Genomic DNA, 6176 nt, shown 5'->3' with positions numbered 1-6176 from the left:
GCAAGAAGTGCCCATCAAGCCAATCCAACTTGTGGGAGGGGCTTCTGGAAGCATGGGGTGAAATTTCTCCCGATTACATCAGCAAATTAGCAGCTAGAATGCCAAAGGTCTGCAATGCTGTAATTGCTGCAAATGGAGCATTCTTTGACGAAAGCAAAGTTTGAAAGAGAAAATTATTATTTCAAATAAAAATCACTATTTCTAACCTTGTCAATGTCTTGACTATATTTTCTAGTCATTTTGCAACTCATTTGATAAATATAAGTGTGAATTTTCATGGAAAAAACAAAATTGTCTGGGTGACCCCAAACTTTAGAACGGTAGTGTATATGTGTGTGTATATATGTGTATATATGTGTGTGTGTATATATATATATATAAATATATATTTATATATATATATATATATACACACGTGTATGTGTGTGTATGTATATGTGTATATATATATATATATATACAAAAAAATGTCTGGGTGACCCCAAACTTTTGAACGGTAGTATAGATCTAAGAATAAATACTATTTTGTGGCCACATCAGACTTCACACATTTTACATCACACACATCTCTCACACATCACACCCGTTCACTTTACACTACCCCTGTACTGACCCACATTAGGCACTGCAATGTATCAAAATTTACAGTGTAAGGGTATGTTCACACGGCCAAATTACGGACGTAATTCGGGTGTTTTACGCCTGGAATTACGTCCGAAATTACGGCTTGAATGTGTTGACAAATATCTGCCCATTGAAAGCAATGGGCTGACGTTTGTCTGTTCACACGAGGCATATATTTACGCGTCGCTGTCAAAAAAAGGCGCGTAAATAGACACCCGCGCCAAAGAAGTGTCCTGTCACTTCTTGGGACGTAATTGGAGCCGTTATTCATTGACTCCAATGAAAAGCAGCGCCAATTACGTCCGTAATGGACGCGGCGTTCAAGCACCTGCACATGCCGTTACGGCTGAAATGACGGGCTGTATTCTCCTGAAAACAGCCCCGTAATTTCAGCCGTTACGGACGCTGCCGTGTGAACATACCCTTATTTTGCCTTCACGTTCTTACAATGTCACAAGGTCCAACTCCCATTACTTTTTAACATTCTTTACAATTACAGCCTCAGCTTCTTTTGCTCTTTTTTACTATAATGATGGCCAGGACCCATGCCCCAAGGCTGTCCCGCATTTTTGTCTCACTTTCTCCTCCGGTAAATCCCCCACCTCCAAACAGATCGGCCTAGTCTGTTGACAGATATCTCAGACCAGTCTATCTTACTAGTTTCGGATTAAACTGTCTTACCGCTACAATATCAAAAGTTGTTGCTCCAGACATTCTAGCAGTAGGGTATCCTCGGACAACCTTCTTTCTAGTTTCGGACAGACTGTCTTACTTCTCTGATCCCTCACTGTTATGACCATCAAGAACAGACAAAATGCTGCCACTCAAATTACAAGAGCAGATTCTTCAACACAATACTTTTTGACCAAGTGGGCGTTATAAAGAGAAGTGTATGACGCTGACTAACAGCGTCATACACTTCTCTCCATTCATGTACTCAGCACATAGTGATCTTGCGAGATCATGATGTGCTATCACTTACTCACACATCGCTTCCAGCCAGGACGCAATGTCTATTCACAATCCCGACACTTCGGTAACGTTTGTGTGACTTAATGACAGCAAGCGTGATCTCGCGAGATTACGCTTGCTGTGCTGTAAGTCACACACAAACGTTACCGAAGTATCGGGATTGTGAATAGACATTGCGTCCTGACTGGAAGCGATGTCTATTCACTCTAACGTTACTGAAGTGTCTTGAATGTGTGAGTAAGTGACAGCACATCGTGATCTCGCAAGATCACGATGTGCTGTGTAAATGAATGGAGAGAAGTGTATGACGCTGATTGGTCAGCGTCATACACTTCTCTCCACAATGCCCACCTGGTCAAAAAGTAAAAACACGCCTAGTTGTCCATTAAGAAAGTCATTAGCATAAAGCTAAAATAGGTCATAACTCCATCAAAATTGATAGTTTTTCTAAATAAAAACCACTGCTGTGATCTACATTACAGCGCCGATCACATTATGTACGAGATAGGGCACTTATAATGTGGTGACAGACCCTCTTTAAATGGTTTTAAATTTGTACTGTAATGTGGTAAATCTAATTGGAATAAATATTTTTTGTGTTATTTATCATGACTATTTTTTTTTGCCGTATACATACCCATTTGTTTTTAGTTTTGCATTCCAACATAGGAAAGCATGTAAAATTATTATTTAATTTTTAATACTTCCAACCTTGTGGAAGAAAAAAAATACACCAAAAAAGCCTAAAGAAAAATATAATAAAATTAAGTAACTTACTAAAAACTAAAATTTAATTCACGACACAATCCCCTTAACAACATGCCACGTAAATGTACTTTGATTCCGACCGTTTAACCCTTTAAATGCCGTGGTCAATCACGACCGCATCATTTATGTCGTTAGAATCAGGTTGGCGGCCCCCGCCGACATGCCATCGGCTCCCCCATGACACGATCGTGGGGTGCCGATGGTCGTCATGGCAGCCTAATGAAGGTCTTCCGGCAGGGCTTCAAAGGAGACTATCAGTATAGCGATATACTGCAAAATATTAGTGTTGCAGTATATCATGCAAGCGATCCAATGATCGCTGGTTCAAGTCCCCGAGGGGGGACTATTAAAATGTATTTTTTTTAATGTACCAAAAACATTATATACACACACAAAGTTAGAAAAAAAACCAAAAAAAAACCTTTTCCCATTTTTCCCTAAAGCAATGTTAAAAAAAATGAAAAAGTCAACACTAGTATTGCCACGTCCGTGAAAGTCCAAACTATCACAATATAGCGTTGATTAACTCGCTCAGTGAACGCTGCAAAAAACAAATAATATATATATATATATATATATATATATATATATATAAAACATGCAAATTGCTGTTTTTTGGTAACCACAGCTCTGAAAAAAGAATGGAATAAAAAGTGATCAAAATGTTGCATATACCCCAAAATGGTCTAATTAAAAACTACAGCTTGCCCCGCAAAAAATAAGCCCTCAATCAATGGAAAAAAAAGTAGTTATGGCTCTCAGAATATGGCGACACAAAACTATATATATATTTTTTCAACAAGTATTTTTTTATTTCTAAAAGAGGTAAAACATAAAAAAACACCATAAATTTGGTATCACCGTAATTGCATCAACCCATAGAATAAGAACATGTCGTTTTTAATCGCTGGTTTTCGCCCATTTAACCCATTCCCGCGATTGGGCGTACTGTACGTCCAAATTCCAAGTGCTTTCCCGCACTCGGGCGTACAGTCACGCCCTGGAGATAAAGCGAGCACAGGAGCTGTGCGTGCTTTATCTTCAGCGCCTGTCATCTGTTATACACAGCTGACATGCCGCTGCAATGGCTGTTACCGCCGATCGCAGCCATTTAACCCCTTCAATGCGGCTGTCAATGACGTCCGCCACATTGAAGTGGTTTACAGAGGGAGGGAGCTCCCTCTGTAACCCCCCGGGCCCTCCCCCGCGATGGATCGCGGGTGGCGATTGTTGCTATGGCAACCAGGAAGCCGTTACTAGGCTTCCTGGTTGCCAAGGTACGGTAGCCTATTAGGTCCTGCCCGAGGCAGGACCTAATACGCTAACTGTCAAATGAAGAATGACAGTTACGATACACTGCACTACATAAGTAGTGCAGTGCATCTTACCGGGGATCAGAAGACCAGATCTTCAAGTCCCCAGGTCAGTGTAAAAGAAAAAGTGAAAAAAGTAAAAAAAAAAGTTAAAGAAAAATAAATAAATAAAAGTTAATAAATAATAAGTAAATAATAAAAACAACACTTGCCCTGTTTCCCTGATCAACTCCTTTATTATTAAAAAAAAATGAAAACATGAAAAAAAAACTATACATAATAGGTATCGCCGCGTTCGGAACGGCCTAATCTATAAAAATGTCATATTATTTTTACCGCACAGTGAACACCGTAAAAAACAATGACAGCATTTTATTTTTTGGTCATCTTGTCTCAACAAAAATGTAATAAAAAGTGAACAAAAAGTTTCAAGTAACGCAAAATGGTACCAATAGAAACTACAGTTCGTCACGCATAAAACAAGCCGTCCCGCAGCGATATCAACTAAAAAATAAAAAAGTTATGGCTCTCAGAAAATGGCGACACTAAAACATGATTTTTTTTAGAAAAGAGTATTTTTATTGTGGGAACGTAGTGAAACATAAAAAAAACAATATAAATTTGGTGTCGCTATAATCGTATCGCCCCACAGAATAAAGTGAACATGTTGTTTATACTGCACGGTGAAGATTGTAAAAAAAAAAAAAAAAAAACGTGCTAGAAAATCGCATGTACCCCAAAATGGAACCAATAAAAATTACAGCTCGTTCGACAAAAAATGCACCCTCACACAGCTCCGTCACCGGAAAAATAACACGTTATGACTCTCAAAACGCAATGATGCAAAATGACGGCCCACACTAATTTTTTAGGTCCAGTAGAATTTCACTAAATACCCCACATCGTCATTTGCTGGACCCCGTAGATGCAGCGGAGATGAGGAAACTTTAGGGCCTTGTGCGGCTTATAGGGCTAGTGAAGAAGTCAAAGATTAGGCAATACTGGAGTGCAGATATTTTGTATAATACCCAATAACCCGGCCTGTGCATAAAGGATTGGTACCACACCAATTCATGGATTATTCATTCTCCCCATTATTACATCATCCTATTATGAGCTGATGCACTCCACCCAGTTTACATATACCCTGATGTACTCTGCCCAGCTTACATATACCCTGATGCACTCCGCCCAGTTTACATATACCCTGATGTACTCCTCACATATTACATATACGCTGATGTACCCGCACATATTACATATACCCTGATGTACTCCTCACAGTTTACATATATCCTGATGTACCCGCACATATTACATATACCCTGATGTACTCCTCACAGTTTACATATATCCTGATGTACTCCGCACAGATTACATATACCCTGATGTACTCCGCACAGATTACATATGCCCTGATGTACTCCGCACAGCTTACATATACCGTGATGTACTCCTCACAGCTTACATATATCCTGATGTACTCCGCACATATTACATATACCATGATGTACTCCGCACAGATTACATATACCCTGATGTACTCCGCACAGATTACATATGCCCTGATGTACTCCGCACAGTTTACATATACCCTGATGTACTCCACACATATTACATATACCCTGATGTACTCCGCCCAGCTTACATATACCCTGATGTACTCCGCCCAGTTTACATATGCCCTGATGTACTCCGCCCAGCTTACATATACCCTGATGTACTCCACCCAGCTCACATATGCCCCCACATTATAGGATAAAATACCACTAAAACACCAAGCAAAATCTGCGCTTCAAAGGCCAAATGGTGGTCCAACTATGCCTGGCAGTGTGCCCAAACGGCAATTTATGACCACATATGGGGTATTACTGTATTCTGGAGAAACCGCTTAACAATTTATGGGATGTGTGTCTACGGTGGTACAAGCTGGGCACTGAAATGGCATATCTGTGGAAAACAGCAATTTTCAATCTGCAACATCTATTGTTTACTCATTTTTGCAAAACACTTGTGCGGTCAAAATGCTCACTACACCCCAAGATAAATTCTTTGAGGGATCTAGTTTCCAAAACGGGGTAATTTTTTGGGGGGTACCACTGTACTGGTACTATAGCTCAATGCAACATGGGGTCAAAAAACGAATCTTGTAAAATCTCCAATCCAAATACTAAATGGCGCTCCTTCCCTTTAGAGCCTTGCTGTGTGTCCAAATAGCAGTTTATGACCACGTGTGGGGTATTTCCCTACTCTGAAGAAGTTACGGTGCTTTTTCTCCTTTATTTGTTGAGAAAATGAAAAATGTTTAACTAATGCTGCGTCTTATTGGAAAATAATGTAATTTTTCATTTTCACTGCCCAATTCTAATGAAATCTATGAAACACCTGTCGGGTCAAAATGCTCACTACACCCCTAGATTAATTCCTCAATGGATGTAGTTTACCAAATGGAGTCACTTTTGGGTAGTTTCCACTGTACTGCTACCTAAGGGGCTTTGC

This window comes from Rhinoderma darwinii, chromosome 7, assembly GCF_050947455.1.
Source record: "Rhinoderma darwinii isolate aRhiDar2 chromosome 7, aRhiDar2.hap1, whole genome shotgun sequence".
NCBI classification, from domain to species: Eukaryota; Metazoa; Chordata; class Amphibia; order Anura; family Rhinodermatidae; genus Rhinoderma; species Rhinoderma darwinii.
Note: the sequence above shows the minus strand (reverse complement) of the source record.